General features: G+C 40.1%; 1 protein-coding gene across 1 annotated transcript in view; it reads left to right on the top strand.

Moving 5' to 3' along the window:
• ADAM23 (ADAM metallopeptidase domain 23) overlaps positions 1-18184 on the top strand; it is a 149458-nt gene that overhangs the window by 57079 nt on the left and 74195 nt on the right.

Below are 18184 nucleotides of genomic sequence, written 5' to 3'. Positions count from 1 at the left end.
AGATTTAAAACTCAGAGTTCCCGTACAACCCAGCATCGTTTCTTTCCCGTAAATCACTATAGGCCTCACAGACCACCAAGAAGTTCCTTGGAATTTCTTCCCAAGACTCTGGACAAGCCAGGCATTATAGTTCACCACTCCTGTCTCTCCAGACCGAAAGCAGACTTTATCTGGATGGTCACTCTTTGTCCTATTTGAGCAAATGTTGCCAGAGAAAGGGCTTATAGGAGGGGTTGGTTACCATATATGTGCTGGCCCTGGAGAAGGAGTAAACAGGGAGCAGGGTGGGGACACAAACAGTAGTGACTTCAGCTGCAGAGTGAAATGGGAAGCCTCTGTTCCCAGGTTCATCATGCGGTCGGTGTGTTTGCTAGGCAGAGGAGAACTTCAGTCGGAGTCTTTCCCCGGGGCCACTCGACCTCCTGACCATATAAGCTGTCAAGCACCTCCATGTTCCTGTGTGCCCCCTCTCTGGCCTTTACTCCTTCAGACTTTTTCTCAGTTACAGCTCGAAATCTCTGTTTTCATGCTGAGGTGAACAGGCTACCTTCACCGAATTTTACCTTTTGCTGCTGCAGATTTAGTCTTTTTGTTTTCATGGTTGTTTGCTCCCTAAAGGATAAGAGCTCCCATGCTTTATATCAATTAGAAAACTTGCTTTTCACTTCTCTGGTGCTGACAAAACAGTCTAACTCCTTAACAGCTGTGTAGTTAGGATTCTTAGCATTGTCTGAGCAGAAAGAGAAAAAGTTTGTTTTCTAGTTAACTGTACTTGTGTTTTCACACTGAACAGTAGGTATTTGTTAACATTAATGATGGTCTAAACCTCGAAGTATAAGTGGAAGAGGATGGGATGGCTAAATTCTTTTAAATGTAAGAAGGTGTTCAGAGGCTCAGAAAGACATTATGGGATGGTACACTACCTTGCAGTAAGAGGAGGTTCTTTTCCACGTTGACATAGTTAGAAATACATGCAGGCCTTTTGTTTTTTCCCAAGAAGAAAGGAGAGTTCAGGCTTTGACAGTTGACAAAGCCATGGCATTCCAGACCACAGGTTGCAATCAGAGCCTTCCCTAAAAGCAGTTACTGAATAGAGTTTTCCCAGGTGGTTCCTTGGAGAGTTTACTGTTCTTTTTTCCCCTTTTTAAATTGAATTTATTGGGGTGACATTGCTTAATAAAATTAACAGGTTTCAGGTGTACAGTTCTATAATACATCATCTATATATTGTATTGTGTGTTAGCCACCCCAAATCAAGTCCCTTTTCACTAGCATTTATTCCCCCTGTACCCTCTCCTACCTCCCCACCCTCTTTTTTTGGCTTACTGTTAATGAGATTTTTGCCTGAATGTGTCACGTATTTTTAAGTCATAGTTTTATACTTGTGTTTAGTATCACTGGCATAAAAAATGCAAACATGTTTTTTAGTGTGTCAGTGTGTTTCAGCTTTGTAGGAGGGTCCTTTCTTCCTAGTAGACTTTATGCCAGTCCATATATTTAGAAGCTAGGAACCGACAGATCTATAGGGCAGTGAGCGCCGTGCAGCCTGCTTGAATTTCCTTTAGTTCTAGGTCTGTTTTCCAGGGGAGAAAAGGGGAAGAAGGGAATGGGGAAGAAGAGACATGAAGGGAGTTTTTCTCCTTTTTTTAAATTGCCGAGTTCACTTTATATTTCTTTCCCAACAGTCCTTAGGAAAGTAAAGGACTTAGTAAAGCCCTCTGCTTTTCAGATATCGCTTCATTAAAGTAGATGTTAGCATGCACTGACCCAGCCCTGACCTAGGTCTCTGTGCTGAAATGGGCATTTTGTGTTGGAGTGATGAAGACCTGGTGGTGTTTTTGAGAAGTCAGCAACAACCTAAGACTTGTAACAGGAGCACCTTAGTAGCTATGAATAATTCTCTCACCTTTTCTCTCTGAGATCACTGGTAAATATCAGTCTTATTGATTTCCATCCAGAAGCAGGATTTCATTACAGTGGCAGCTTGCCAGGACAAAGTAATGGGGTTCCCGAGTTACGTCATCCTCAGCACCGGTGCTGCAGACCTGTCGTTACTGGACCGTTTTATAAAAAGTAGCAAATGGTGGATGTTTAGATGAGTGTCCTTTTCATTGTCAGAACTCTTGGAGCTTCCGACACAGAAGAGATAAATCAAAAGCAGTTTTCCCAAAGAAATATTTGTTTTTATAAAAATGATAGTGCATTCATTTCATTATGAAATTCAAAGTCAATACCAACAAAAGTAGAAAAAGTTAAAAATTACAGTTCATAAGTAACCATTATTATTACTTATAAAAATTAGTTCAGAGAGCTCTGTGCATACTGATGAAAGGTATGACAGCTGGTTTACAAAAATAGCAGTAATCTGTAATCATATTTTAAGTAAAAATGATTAAATTTAACAAATACTAAATTTAACAAAAGAAAGAATCAAGTGAAATTAAAGGAATTGATGAAGGTCAGATGAATAGTTCTTCGTAACAAGAGATATTACTTGCTAAAAACGACCCAGTAAAGTGGAGAACATTGCTCGGAATAATTAACTAAGCTTGTATATTGGAGTGAAGAAAAATGAACACACTTACACTTCTCCCACCTTCTCCCTCACCTGTATTACAACACTCTTTTTACTGTGTCAAGGTTTATGGCATCTGCATTTTTTGTTCAGTAACCACAAATCTCACGGTGAATATGAGTTCTGTACTTAAGGGATTAGGCACCCACCCTTAGCCCTTGTACCACCGTCTTTCCCTTCTTCCTGGGTTATTTGTATTTTGCTCCGCTGGAACTAATTGAAAAGTATATTGTTCAAGATAGGTTTTAGGGTTTTGTATTTCATTAATTTTTGAATGCTTGAAAAAGTGTTTATTACTCATACTCGGAGAGTATGTCATTAGCTGGATATGACATTTTTGAGTCTTACTTTGCCCAGGCTTCATGGCGACGCTCCCCGTCTCTGCGTGTGGGGAACTACTGTGAATAACTCTGAGGCAACCTAGTTTTCCCTCTTTAGTTCTCTTTTTTCCCTTTCTAGTTCTCTTTTTTTCTCCTTACATGGTTATCTGATTTTTCCTTATCAGTAACTTCCCCAGGGTTAATGACACTATTTAGTGCTAATGGTGCTTTATAAAGTTTTCCAGGAATGTGGTTTGTCCTTTTGAGCTGCAAATTCAGGCTTTTTAAATTTCATTTTAGAAAATTTATGTTCTGTTTGTGCCTGTTCTCTTCCGTGTGTTCCATTCTGTTCTTCAGGAATATCAGCGTTGTGTATGTGCTGTCCTCTGTCTCTGTCATCTCTGTCGTCCCTGTCCCTTTATCATTGCTTCCTGTTTTTCATCTTGTTTCCAACTGTATTTGGATCCTTGTAATGTTTATTTTTTCCTTTTCCTCTGGAGCTCTGCCAGCTTCCTTTTCATCTTATTCTGTTCTATTTTGATATTTCTTTGAGCTCCTTTTTAAAAAAGAGGTCATTCTATAAATTTTTTAAGGCCACCGAGAAGTATTTATCTGAACATTTCCTCTGTTCCTTGTGATGTGATATATATATATCCTCCATCTCCCTGGCTTTGGTGCTTCCTTCTTTCCTTCCTCAGTGTCTGTGATCCAGTCCCTGTTTGTTTCTTTTTAGTTATGATGGCTGCATGCCAGGGGATAGCTGTTTGCCGAAGCACAGTGTGGGGAGAAGAGGGCACGGTGTGTGGGGAAGATCGCAGAGCCTCCTTCGGCCTCTGTGTGGTGAGCAGGTGTCGGCACTTGCACCTTCCTCCTTCCTCTCCGTCACCTCGCCTCAGAAAGGTCCTCTGACCTGGTCACATCCTGGGGAGACAGGTGTTGGCACCGATCTCCCAGTCTTCAGCTTCATAGTTTTCAGTAGCTTGAGATTGGGACCATTTCTTTTCATAGGGAATGTGTAGTAGTTTTGTTTATTAATCAACTTTTTGTCCTCCTGTTGTTATGTATGAGGAGCTTATAATCCGAGCATGAAAAACTCAGTGATGGTCAAAGATGGAAAATGAGAGGGAGGCAGACATTTCCAGTCGTTGGAAATATTTTGACCATTATGCATGATTTCTCTTAGGGAGGCTGTCGTGGCGGTCACCTTGGACTTATAAAAGGGACGACTTGGTAATAATGAGGGGGAACTGAGAACTTTCACTGAGCTATCCAGCACGAGGTAGAGGGCGCAGGGATTTGGGGTATTTAGATCATTCTTTCAGTGACACCGGTGATGAAATTTAGGCAACTCTGGAGAATGACACAGTGCCTAGAATCCAGATGAAAGAGCCAAAGCAAGCTGATATCCACATGCTTGTTTTCTGAGGCTACAGGATAAAAAGTTAGAATTACCCTTCAGTTTTTTAAAACAGCCTGTTCAGTATTCTTTCAAAGGATAAACTAATTAAAATTCATTTATACTTAAGAATTGTAAGAATGCTCAGGTATGAGGCACAGAAAAACAGTCTCATTGTGCCGTTACTTTACTCAGTCCTTTCCGACTTCAGATTGCAGTTTAGTGTGGATGTTTAAATTATTAGTCATCTCAAAATTACCCGCCGGTTTTAGATATTATTAGTCATCCGACTAAGCCATTAAGTGCCATTCCATGGCCCCAGGATTTCAAAAATTGTGTATAGAGATAGAGCAGTTTACAATACGGATCTGACGCACTGAGCATGCATGCGAAAGCACTCCTAGGACAATTTCTTTTCAGAATTATTGGATGTTCTAAATATCTAATAATGTAATACATTGTGTTTGATGAAAAAATGGGAACTCTGAAAAGGTTTTATCTTACTGAGCATAAAACGTGTAGAAGTGGCGTGTATTGTCTACCATGAGTATCCCTCAGTATAGTTGTGACACAGTCTTACTTGTCCTTAAACCCACTGTTGGTGGTGTCATCCACGAATTCCACCTTCCCCTGTGCAAATGCATCTTTTAAACAATGGGAGATTGGGGGAGGGAGACAGGGAAGACATTTGTGTGGAGCATAAATTTGTCAATGTTTGCAAGGGACGATCAAAACCACTGGGGCAGATATTTCCTAGTCATGACAGTTTTGGTTGTTGAAAACCAGGATTTCTTTAAAATAATGAAATTGAAGTTTGTAGACCCTTCCAACGACGGGAATGGGATGTATCACCTGCCGCAGCCGTGCTCTCTGTGTGGGTTAGGTAACCTCGCACCACCTGTTTTCTTCCCGTTTTCACAGAATTCCTTGGAAAATCTGTGTCAAAGGATTTTGTCTCACCCCTGGAATCTTTTGACCGTTAGCTCTCTAGTTTGGAAGTTAAATATTTGGATAATAAAATCACATATAGTTCCACTCCTGTCAGGTCTATTACATTTTGTTGCATTTCTGTACTTTCTTTTTCATACTTTGGTATCTTCCAAGAACTTTTCCCTTTCTAAGTTTTATTCTTTTAATAGAAACGGACTCCTGCATGAACACCGTAGTCTAAAAATGGCCTAATAAGCCTGCTATTTTTAGAGGAGGAGAAAGTTCTTCTTCCCCTTTTGTTCTCCCTGTGCCTTTCACCTCCCACGGATCCTTCAGAGATTTCCCCCTCCGGTTAGTAGTGCTAGCTTTCGCATTCTAGATGCTTTTTCCTCCGTCCATTTCTGGCTCAATTTGTCTCAACATTTTTAATGTCAGAATTGTACTGGGCCCTTCTGTTTCTGTTACTTCCAGATATTTTGTATTCCTTTTCCTCTAGTAAAATGATGCAATATACACATAAAGGAGTGGAAAGATATCTTTGTAGTTTAAAGAATATTCAGTGGGCGTTCATACATACCCACCATGCAGTGTGAGAACTAGGACATTGCCATTGTCTCGGGTGCTCTCCACGTGTCCTCCACAGACATAGTTCCTTCACCACCACCCACACCCCCCCACCCCCCCGCCAGGTAACAACTCATCCTAAACTTTGTGTGGGAAGGAGATTGAGGATTTTTTCAAAAATGAAAATAAAAATGGAAAGAACAAAGAAAAATAGTAATACCAAATAATAAAATAATTATCAGAAGAAAATAAAGATGTGGAAGCATGTTTATTCCTTGCATTCTATAGAAGAAAAGTTTGTTTAGGGTTGTCAGCGGAATCAACCGTCCGTGAAAGGGTTCCGCTGTTCATGCTGTCTTACTGAGGTCAGAATTAGGGTGAGATGAAATGTTCAAACACATATAATGAAAGCATTAAGTGCACTGTTACCCAGTCTACCCTTGTCGATGTTATAAGGAGCAATTAGAAATGTCCTGTTTTGGTCTGCCACTTTGAGAGCACACGGTTTCTCTTTGCCTCATTGACCCCTGCTCCTTGAGGATATAGACCAGCAGCATTTCCATGTCTTAGTGTTTGTTATAGGTAGTATAAGGCATTACACACATGCGCGCACACACTCCTATCTTAAAGTTCTAGGTAGGTATTGAAAGTATAACGAGGCCTGCCCTTAGAGTGGTCTCCATCCTTCATCCATCATTCTTCTTTCAGCCCCACATTCCCACTGTCCACAGGCTGACTTTTTGGGATTGGCTTTTGCCTCATGGATACTTATCTGTAAGACAGAGACAGAAAGGGGTCTGAGTCTCAAAGATTTCTTCCCGCCTCTGCCATGCCCTGTCTCAGGACCCGCCTTACTCATCTAGGGGCTAAGCTCCGCTTGTTGGGTATTCAGCTTCCTGTGGATTCCCCGCACTGGAGTATGACGTGCCATTGTGTCTTGTCTTTTGTTTCTCCTGACTTGCCTGGATTGTTGAGTCATCATCAACAAGACTGTATTAGAATGCCCCTTCTGTGTAGGCAACAATATCGAGAGCTGTGTATACAACATAGTACCTGCCCTTTCTGTGTGCTGTTAGTTTGCAGAATCTCATTTGCGTACAGGATGTTCACATGCTGGTGTGATCTCTAGCCTCCTTATGTATTTCAACTCCTGATAAAGCTCTGGATCTAGAGTTTTAGCTCTACCAGACTACTAGGTTCTGGCTTTTTCTCTGAATATAATTCACTCCATTTTCTACCCTTGTTGCAAGTTTCCAACCTTGGTATATATGACTTTCTTGGATATGAAGTAATTCACATATGAAGGGTCATTCTCCTTCCCCATCATCTCCAGTCCTACCCACTTTACTATCAGTACTCAGTGAATTTGCCGGAATGGATCACATGTAGTTGTTAGACTTTCCACCAGGGTTCCAAAAATGACTGGTTTTAAGATTAAACTAAAAATAGTTTCTCTGAAAGGACCTAAATAGAATAGTTTCTCCTTTTTTTCTGTGTCAGTCTCCCTGGGATTTGGCTGCTTCTAGAATCTTAGAAAAGTTTTGCTTTTGGTCCAAACATTGAGAGGCATTTTAGTGGTGAATGGGTAAGATTGTCTACATGGACTTAAAATTTTAAGTCAATTAAATGAAAGTGGTCTGGCTGGAGGAAAAACCCATTATAGAAATTGTCTTAAAACTCTGATTTATAGATCTGTTTTTCTTCTTTTTTCGGCCACCACTGATTTGATTTTATTACTGGCACATTATGTACGTTCAAATAGAAGGAAGGTAGCTGCCTATAAATTACTTTAAGTGACTTTCGAGATATATTTAGAAATCAAGTGCAAAAGCTTAAGGATCTGATTAGCTTTTAAAAAGATAAAAATTCAGTTGTTGTATTAACGCAAAATGTCCAGATTGTATCATTAGACTAGAATAGATTAAATTGATCACCTATAATTAACATTTTATGCATTTTTCAAAGTGATATCAAATTTCATGAAATATGCTTATCATATGTTACTTATCATTGGTTTCAGTATCTTTATGAAAAAGCATGTTAATATGACTTTAATTTTTTGATATATTTTTAGTTACAATCTAGTGGTTTTGTACCTGTGTTGTCTGATTTTCAACACACCACACAAATGGGTCGGTGTGAGCACAAAGGTGGCTTTAGCAGACCTGGATCGTTAGCTCTCAGATCAGTTTCTGTGACAAAGATTGCTGTTCATTATGAATCTCATGGGTAGAACGAGTTTACCACTTTACACCTCAGAAACTTGAGGTGTTATTTTTTGAGGTTGAGGTACAGAGAAACATGTAGAATTAGAAAAAAATTATAAACAGCTCTTTACAGCATATAAGGAGCTCAGATGGAACTGTTCTTTCAGCACCATTCTGGAAATCCCAGCGTCCTGGCCCAGTGTGCGGACAGTTAATTGTCTGGCAAAGCATGTACCAAGAGGATCAGATGTGTGCATTAATACACCCCAAGTTCCACCTTACCACAGGTGTATTTTTAGGGTAAGAGATGAGGGCAGTCATATGCACATTCACTATTTTAGACTTGGAAGTTTCTTTTGAGATCCTATAATTCGACATTCTTATTTTTGTAAGGGAGAACTCTTGCTCCACAATATTGAGGACTTCTCCAGGATCTCAGAGATGATGTGTCAGAGTCAGGCTAGGAATAGGATCTCTGATTCTTGTTTGCCTACTTATGTATTAATTTATGTTAATTCATTCAACAAACAGATAGCTCTGGGTGCCTGTTTAGTCCAGGTATTCTTCCATGACTGAGGCTGCAACAGTGAGCAAAACAAAATGTTTATCAGTTAGCGCTCTGATAAACTACATTGAGTCTGAAAAGTGCACATGAGTTGGAAGAAATCCCCCTTCTAGAGAAGCTACAAGTGAATGGTAGTTTCTCCAATAAATTCTATAATATTCAGAAGTGTGTTTTCTTGTTATTATTTTGAAATAGTACATAATTTGGAAGAATGAAAAATTCTCTTCAGTTGAGAGTTTAGTTGGCCATTAGGCAAATTTTGACTTTTGATCAGAAAATCAAAGGCTCAGTGAGTAATTTTCTGATGCTATGAAATGTGCTCAGAAGGTGAGAGAAGTTTGAAGATCATTTTTCTAAACGGTAATTAAAAAGTGGGTGCTATTTTTATATTATAATCATTTTGTACTTGCTTGAAGAAATCATTTAAAAGCTCTCCTTTTTCTTCCTCCTCCTTTTCTTTTTTTTTGGTATGTTGTGCTCTTAGCCGCCATCTTGGTTTGATATTACTACAGTACCATGTTTCTAATCGCTACACTGGGATAATTTCTTAAACATCTAACACTGAGGAAGGACTGTGACTATCATGTCTAAAAGTCCCTGTGTTATATGTATGAAGGATGCCATAATTGCAGAGTGTTGTTTTTGCTTGGTACAGAGAGCTCTAGGGTGACAACTTCAAACGCCTCTTCTTTTATAGGGCTGTGCAGGCTTGTCTCTAGTCTGTCTCAGGGGACTTGCTCTGCAGAAGATTTGGGTCTAAGGTCAGCCAGCAGATACCACGTGTGCTCAGATTGTAGCAGCACAGGGGAAAGCAGGGGTTAGGTACTTTGGCATGGCAAAAAGCAGGGAAAGAGCACACACAGACAGTTGTGATTGATTTCTAAAAGTCTTACTCTTTATTATAACAGCATACATACAGTTGCAAAGTTCGTATTAGCATTTGCATAGCAAGTTTTACGACAAATATCTCTAGTTTACAACAAAAATATCTGAAGAAATGGAAACACTGAAGTCAAAACTAAGCAATCTTTAATCTTTTCTTTGACCCTCATCTGCTTCATTTTTTTCTCTCATTCAGTCTTCAGCCATTAATGGAATGAGTGAAGGAAGGTTAAAGCTACAGGTTTTTACATGTGGAGAGACCTTTTCTTAGTGTCTTTGGTCTCTTGCCATCCTCTCCTGCTGCTAGCATTAATTACTTTGCAGATGGCTCTAATAGACCCACTAAAGGAGGCTTGTCTGTGTTCAGCCCTTCCCAGGCCCTAAAGTCTCTGTGGTTTCTGAGGACAGAAATGCAGTACTTGCTCTCAGCCCTTATAAAGAGAAGAGCTGTGTCTGGCCTTCCAAGTTCTGAGCCCTGGTCCTAGAGGGCACTTGACTTCCAAAGTTCCAACTCCTTGCTTAAACCTGTCTATTGACCGGTCCAAAAGTGCCTCTTTAACACCATCACTCCTGCGACTGATGCTCTAGTCTAAATTCAAGACGTTCATTGTGCCTTGAATGTGGCTCCACCTTTTCCTGTCTCGTGTGTTTGCACAGCCTGGTCCCTGTCTGTGTGGCCTGCTCTTTCCTGCCTGTATTTTCTGGTCTGTATTTTGTCATGAATTTGCCCTGGTCCTGCTTTTCTTTTTGACAAGTTCCTAATCACCTTAGTGGAAATTACCTTCTCCTTTGGAGCAGCTTGATGCTTTGTTATGATAGTAGGGTATATGCTGCCTTGTCTTTTTTTCCCACATTTTTTTATTGTTATTCAAGTACAGTTGTCTCCATTTTCCTTCCAGAGTGCTTCCATCCTCACCCTTCGTTTTGTCCATGCGTCCTTTATAATTGTTCCTGAAAACTGTTCCCCCTTTTCCCTCCATTATCCCCTCCCACCTCCCTTTTGGTTACTGTCAGTTTGTTCTTAACTTCAATGTCTCTGATTGTATTTTGCTTGCTTATTTGTTTTATTGATTAGGTTGCACTTATAGGTGAGATCATATGGTGTTTGTCTTTCACTGCCGGGCTTATTTCACTTAGCATAATGCTCTCCAGATCCATCCATGCTGTTGTGAACGGTAGGAGCTCCTTTCTCTCTGCTGTGTAGCATTCCACCGTGTAAATGTACTGTAGTTTTTTGATACGTTTGTTTACTGATGGGTACTTAAGTTGCTTCTAGCACTTGGCCTTGTCTTATTTTAATTACAAGATTATAACCACCTTGAGGCTAAGGACTCTTTTTCTGTTTCTGTTTTTGTCCTCTCCCTGACCTCCTTTGGGTATGCAGGGAATGTTGGTCGCATTGAGTTGCAAGGTGAGGCAGCCGGGCTGCCACTGCTCCTTGTGTGGTTGGTGGTGGGATTGTCAATATCTGTGGCTCCTTTCCTTTCCTGGGCCTGAAATTAATCATGAATCCATTCCCTTCCTAAAGGAGCTATGTTTCTCTTCCTTTAAAAAGCATACCTTGTATTGTACAATAGTTTCTTATTTTCATAGGTGCCATATATTCATTGTAAACATTTTAGTAATTATGGGTAAACAAAAAAGTTAAAACCATGGAAAGTATTACAGGAAGCAATAGCCCACTACTATATTTGTGTGTGTATCTCTGCAGATGTTTTTCTATGTGTGAATATAAACACATAAACATATTTTTAAGAAGTTAACATATTATCATAACATTTTCTTATTTTTCTTACTGAATGATGTGAACTTTCCCATTTAAGTGTCTGTAAAAACAGATAAACCTTCTCACGAAACCTACTATATCATTTGTAGAGAATAGCCATGTGTGTGCATATATTTACTCTTGTCTAATTATTTCCTTAGGAAACCTTTATGGGTAGCACTTATAAGATGATAAAAACTTATGTATTTAACAGGTGAACATGCTTTCAAGGCTTTTGATGGCTATTGCTAAATTGCCCTCTATAAAGACGTATTAACTCCTGTTCCCAATAGTAATGTGCGCAGTGCCAGTTTTCCTCCATTCTTGCCAGCTCTGGCTACTATCATTCATTTTTATTCTCTGAAGTGATGGGGGAAAGTGGTCCCTTGTGGCTATTTGAATGTGCAGGTCTTTTACCGCTAATACAACTGTAGATTCGTAGATGATTGATTACTTTTAGTATTTCTTGTTTTCTTTTTTTTGGTGAATAGCAGTTTGCACATTATATTTTGTGAATTGCCTGCCCATGTCTTTTGCCAATTTTCTGTTGGGTTATTTGTTTTTGCGTGTTTTTGGCTCTTTACGTGAAAGATAGCAACGTTTTGTTGTTCATATATTTTGTAAATGTTCTGTCTCAGTTTGCCTTGAAATTTTATTTGTGGTATCTTTATAACTTATGAAAATTTAAGAAATTTTTAAAGTCATCTTTTAAAAAAATGACTTCTGGATGTTTAAAACAGTGTCTCCTTAACATTCAGCTATATTTTTATAGTAAATTTATGGCTTTATTTTAAAACATATATCTTTAATGAGTATATTATTAGTTTGGTATAATTTTCCCAAAATGTTTAGTCACTTGTTCCAAACATATTTATTCTTTATTTACCGTATTTTTGGACTATAAGACACACCCCCCCCCCCCACCAATTTGGGAGGAATAATTGTTGTTAATGTTGCTGTTGAGTTCTGTTTACATTTACATTTACATTGGTGAAATATGTTATTTATGTTATTAAATATTTTACCACATTTTTTGCTGCAAAAATTTTTTTCCTATCTTCCTCTAAAACCTAGGTGCGTCTTATGGTCTAAAAAACACGGTATTTTCTTCTCTACCAATTTAAAGTGCCATTGTTTTCACATTTTACATTTTTGACGTGAACTTGAATCTCTTCTCAACTTTCTGTTCTGCCCTTTGGGGTGTCAGTCTCATCAGGCCAGGACTCTCTGTATTGTCGTTACTATGGTAACATATAGAGTCCTATTGTTGTTTTTCTTTTTTAAGAAATGTTTGGGTAGTTATAAACATTTATTCTTTAACATAGAATAATTTTGTGAAGTTAAAAACCTTCTGAGATTTCATTTGGATTACATTAAAATTGTAGAATATATGTATGTCTATACATATGTACATATATGTATAAATATTCACATACATCATAAATATATAAAATTTGTTGCCATTGTTGTCATTGTTAGCAGAGACTTTCCTCCAGATGATTTCAAGGCTGTTTTGCTGATGCACAGAGAAATGTATTTTATCTTTGCCTATTTATCTCATAACCGGCCACCTTCCTTAACTCTTATTATTTTTGAGAATTTCCCCATTGCTTTCCTTTATATCCTTCTCACCATCTCATGCATGCCTTGGAAGAACAGACACTGTACAAACATGTGCAGTCTTTCTCTACATGCTGAAAATGAAGGAGGTTGGGAGTTCTTGTTCTGGGATGTAGCAAGAACCGGATTTGGAGGAGACTCATTTCTTCTGCACAAGGTTACCGGGGGGCAGGGTTGGTATTAATGGAGACATGTCCATTCCCTACAGTTTTACTACGTGCCATGCCTGGTTTAGTAATTGTGTAAGTAAATGTTGGGCAGATCAGAAAATAATCTGGATTAGTAGTATTTGACAAACTATAATATTCATTATTTGAAAATTGTGCATCAGAGCATTTCAGTTATGTGTGACTAAGTGGGAAAAAATGTGCCATCTTTATTTGGGTGCATTTTCTTTGTGTCGAAATTTTTTTTGTTTCATAACATATGGAGGTAAAACCACAAATGTGAGAGTAACTATAATTCTATCACAGAGGAGTTTCAGAATGACAGTATGCTTGTAGAGATACTGGCAGCCACTCTAGGATTGTTTCAGTTGCTGCATATGGTGTGGTTTAAAAGTTGGAGAGGAGAAATTAAACAGCTTTCAGTTTTATTTAATTAAAGGTGTTTCTATTGATGCCATTTTCTCTGAAGGGAGGTCATATTTATTTGTGTGTTTACTTATTTATTGACTTTATTGGGGTGGCAGTGGTTAATAAAATTATATTGGTTTCAGGTGTACCATTGTATAATGCATCATCTGTATATTGTATTGTGTGTTCATCACCCCAAGTCAAGTTTCCCTATATCACCATTTATCCCCCCTTCACCATCTCCTACCTCTCCCAACCTTCTTTCCCTCTGGTAATCACCACACTGTTGTTTATCTAAGTATTTTTTTCTTAGTCCCTTCACCCTTTTCACCCAGCCCCCAGCCCCTCCCCTCTGACAGTTGTCCATCTGTTCTCTGTATCAGAAAGGAACTCCTAACCGGCTCTTCTTGTTGGCTGATCAAGCCAGCTTGAGTGTGGACACCCAGCTTTTATATCACCTCAAGTTTATCCCTTATTTCTCTCCTAACTTTGCCGTTCTCTACTTCCCTATCTGTTCATTTGCAGCCTGCCTATCTTTCCTGTTCTTATTATACTGTAGTGTTCATAACTGTATTATGGGGCATGGGACCATCACCTATGAGATGCAGGAGTGCCTGCACATTAAAATTTCTGCTGCAACCTCTTAGGTGGTTTAGGAACTCATGAAATTCCCACTGTGACCCTTAAAGAAGCTTACACCCCTACATCCTGCTCATGCTAGGAGTGCTCCCCACCTCCTAGAACATATGCCCACATTCCCCAGCCCTTGCCTAGCACACCATGTTTGCTTGATCTAACACAAAGCCTCAGTTCAACCTATAATTGCTTGTACCCACCAAACATATTGTTTCTACACTCTTAAATCTCAACCTCTCCACGTCTACAATATTGTAACACAGCTTAAATTCTTACTGTATTGTTCACATCCAAAGGAGTATATATTTTTGAGTTGAAATAACTTTTGGTATAAAAATATTTTTAGGTGGGATGAGTCTAACTTTTTCTTTTTAAAATTTTATTTATTTTTAGAGAGGGAAGGGAGGGAGAAAGAGAGAGAGAGAGAAAGAAACATCGTTGTGCGGTTGCTGGGGGCCGTGGCCTGCAACCCAGGCATGTGCCCTGACTGGGAATTGAACCTGCGATGCTTTGGTTCCCAGCCTGTGCTCAATCCACTGAACTACACCAGCCAGGGCCTAACTTTTTCTTAAACCTTGAGAAAAGTGGTGATTGAACATCGTTTTCCTTTTTAAGTCTATTGTTTTCAAAAGGAAAGCAATGTAAGGGCAGAAGGATTATTGTAAGGTCACAGGCTTCTTCTGCGTGTATGAATATACTGAGTTTAAATTCTGTGTCTCTCTTCATTACAACTTATAGCATTTAATAAAGTAAAAATATTTGTGTTAACAAAGGAGAAAAGGAACTTACAGTGTAAAGAGGGAGTGGGTCTGTGGTGCTGCATGGTACAATGCTGGTATGCTGGCTGCCCCACGAAGTTGAGAGTATCCACAGTGGGCAGCTCTTGTTGTTATTAAATGAATGAGTGTGAGACCTAGGGGGGAGAGTGGCAGCAGATGTCTTGGGGTGCATCTGTTAAGGGCCATTTAAGATGATCAGGGTTCCCAATATTGAGAAGTTAAACACTGTCAAAAGATAATCACATGCGTGAATTATGAAAATGGATATTAGTGGCCCTCCTTTCTCTCTACACATAATTTTTCAGTCTTTGTTCATATAGATATTGACTCCTGTTCCAATTCCAGTCTGAATACATATGGAAACTCTGTGTTTTACCACTGAGAATTGAATCAGGGTATTTGTGGCACTGTTTACTTAAGAACAAAGGCGTTGTGTGGCAAGGGGAATGGCTGGTCTAGACCTGAGAAGACCAGGGTATTAGAGGGATCATGGACTCACAGCTTCCTAGCTTTCAACATTGGGCTGTTGGCTCCTCTCCCAGTGTCTACGTCCTGATATTATGCGCTGAGAGAGAGAACCTAAGGTGCCCGCTCGCGGTTGTTTTAAATCAGTGGCCATGTAAGCAACCACAGAACCCCAATACAACTGGTAAAGGAGATACACTCACAGACTGTTTATTTAGTAGCATCTCAGCTTTGGGGTCTTCTAGTCCACCCATGGACTAGCCTGATCTTCCATGCAGAACTTGATGTGAGTACCTTAAATTTCAGCTTTAGGTAGGGTAAACACATGTCCTACTTTCCCCAGGACAGTCCTTCCTGATTGGTGTCTGTTGTCCTGGCATAATCATTAATGTGCTCCTTTCGTCTCCCATAAATGACCTGATTTGGATGATAAATTATATGGTCACGCAGTTGTTAACGCTTGGTGCTTGCTACTCTTCTAGATTTTTCCCTAGCTCCGCTGGTGAAGGAATGCCCTGTTGGCCTCTAGGTCCCTTCAGAACAGCGTGTTCTGCTTCCAGCGATCCACTCCGAGTCTGAATCAGAGATACAGCCTGAGGGCTCAACAGTTCGTTTCAGAACTGGAAGTTCTGGAGACTGGTGTTGCACTATTTTTTACAGGGAAGTAAATGATCTCTCACTTACGTAGAACAGACAGTTTCCTTGTGGTCCAGGGTGTGGCTTTCCTAGCAGTCTTATTTACGACCCCAGGCCCTGCTCCCTGTGCTGTCTCATTCCGAACATCGTGTTTGGTTATGCCACTTACCACCTTTCACGGCAAGGTTCCGTAGAAGGAGCCTCTGGTTCTTTCTTTAAAGTAGGGGATTCCAGCTATTTTCCAAAACACTAGAAGCCACTCACCCCTCGTGGTGGGGGCCTGGCATCCAGTAGATGCTGCTAGGTGTTTGCTCACACAGCAAGTGTTGGCTGGGCTTACTGTGCACTGGCATTGTGTGAGTGCTCGAGACGCTGCGACGAGTGACAGGAGCAATTTTAAGGGAGGGGTTGCTGTGGTCAGCCAGGAGGAAAGGGTGGCACCAGTGGGGATGTGTGCTCTTTATAAGAGGTGGGGGAATGTGGTGATGCAGAGAATATGGTGTGATTTTATGTCGCTCAGTGTCTGTCACAGGCTCTGGAAAAGGAGCTGTTTTTCTTCTTTAGTATTCCCCAATGCAGTCGGTTTTAGAAATAGCTATGTAAATTGGGGGTGGGGGGGTGGGGAGTGGCTCTTCAGAAAGGAGAAGTAGGATAATTAAAGTGACCTTTATCAGATCTGGCAATTAATGGTTAGAAAACTATCTGCCTTTGTAATTACAAGCAAAAGTAGTAGACTAAAATAACTTATATTTGCAACTCTTAGACATGCTCCAGTGATTGTGTGGTTGAGAATTTTGAAAGTAATGAATTACCTGTAGAGAGAGGTAATTAGCATGCAGTTAGTGAAGACTCTCTGTCTCTTGGTGTCACAGAAGTGTTCCTCCGAGAAATGTTACTGTCAGCGGCCCCGTTTGTGTATATTCACAGTGCCGGTCGCAGACTTCATTAACTAGGTATGAAGGAAGTTTCTGCACCTTGTCAGGTATTCCCAAGGATACAGAATTAAGAATTGTTGTTATTTAGATTCTTCAACAGGGAATGAATATGTACCATAATTTTATTTCGAATATAGAATCATCAGTAGATGCACATTTGATGATTAACTTCACTATAAACACCTGTCCAAGGCACAGGCACGTGCTTTATTTCTGTGTCGCAAAGCTTGGCCTTCAGCTCATCCAGGGAACCAGGCCCTTGCAGGAGCCACTCCCAGGTTCTCTGCTGCCTGGCTCTGGGTCTCCTCCTGCCCTCCTCATTGGCTCGTTTTGGAACTCCATCAGGTGCAGCTCTCAAAATGATGCAGAATCATCGAGTCCTCTGAGATGTCGGTTAAAGAAGTAGTGTCAGGAGTTCCTAACAAGAAAACCTGCAATTAGGTAGAATGATAGAAAACAGACTTTCAGAGCCAGAAGGGACCTGAGGAATCATCTGCTCCAGCCCTTCCTCGTACAGAAGAGGAAATGGAGCCTACATTTAGGGTGCACATCTGGCTCATACTAGAACCTTCTGTTGTCCTTCAGTTACCCTTCTGATTACATGCGTTAATACCCTTACAGTCCTTAGGACAGTGCCTAGGACATAGTAAATGTGAATTGCTACTTGTTATTATTTCTAGGAGCAGAGTTTAAATGAGAATCCAATTACCCTAAAACAGTCCTGTGTTCTTTTGGACACCCATATTTTGTATGCCCCACATTCTGCAGGGAGGAATGTATGTGAAGAGTAAAAATCTTGAGTAAAAGATTTTTATGTATGTGAAGAGTAAAACTCTTGAGTAAAAATCAAGAGTGACAGCTTCAGTGCCGTCACTGCGCACTCGCTCTGTGCTGAGTTCCGGGCTAAGCACTGCGCACGTGTTTTCATTTAATCTTCACACTCTTTCTGGTTTCCATTTGACTCGCAGGAAGGCTGAGTCAGGTGACCTGCCCATAGTCACACTGCTGTGAAGGGGCTGGCCAGGCTCTGAATCCTACTTTGTCTGACACCAAAAGCTACATACTTAAGTGATATTTTATTTCAGTAGCTGGCAAATTATTGTCCTTGGGCCAAGTCCAGCTGTACTTGTTTTTGTATAGTCCTTGAGCTAAGAATGTTGTTTTTTACATTTTTAACTAGCTGAACAAAAACAAAGAATACTCTTGCATGATGTGTGAAATTATGTGAAATTCAAATTTCAGTGGCCATAAGTGAAATCTTACTGGAACATCGCAGCTCGCTTGTGTTTCTGTGTTGCCTGTGGCTGGTCTGTGGCACAACAGCGGAGTCGAGT

The sequence above is a fragment of the Phyllostomus discolor genome, chromosome 4 (genome assembly GCF_004126475.2).
Source record: "Phyllostomus discolor isolate MPI-MPIP mPhyDis1 chromosome 4, mPhyDis1.pri.v3, whole genome shotgun sequence".
Lineage (NCBI taxonomy): Eukaryota > Metazoa > Chordata > Mammalia > Chiroptera > Phyllostomidae > Phyllostomus > Phyllostomus discolor.
This window is presented reverse-complemented; position numbering and strand designations above follow the sequence as displayed.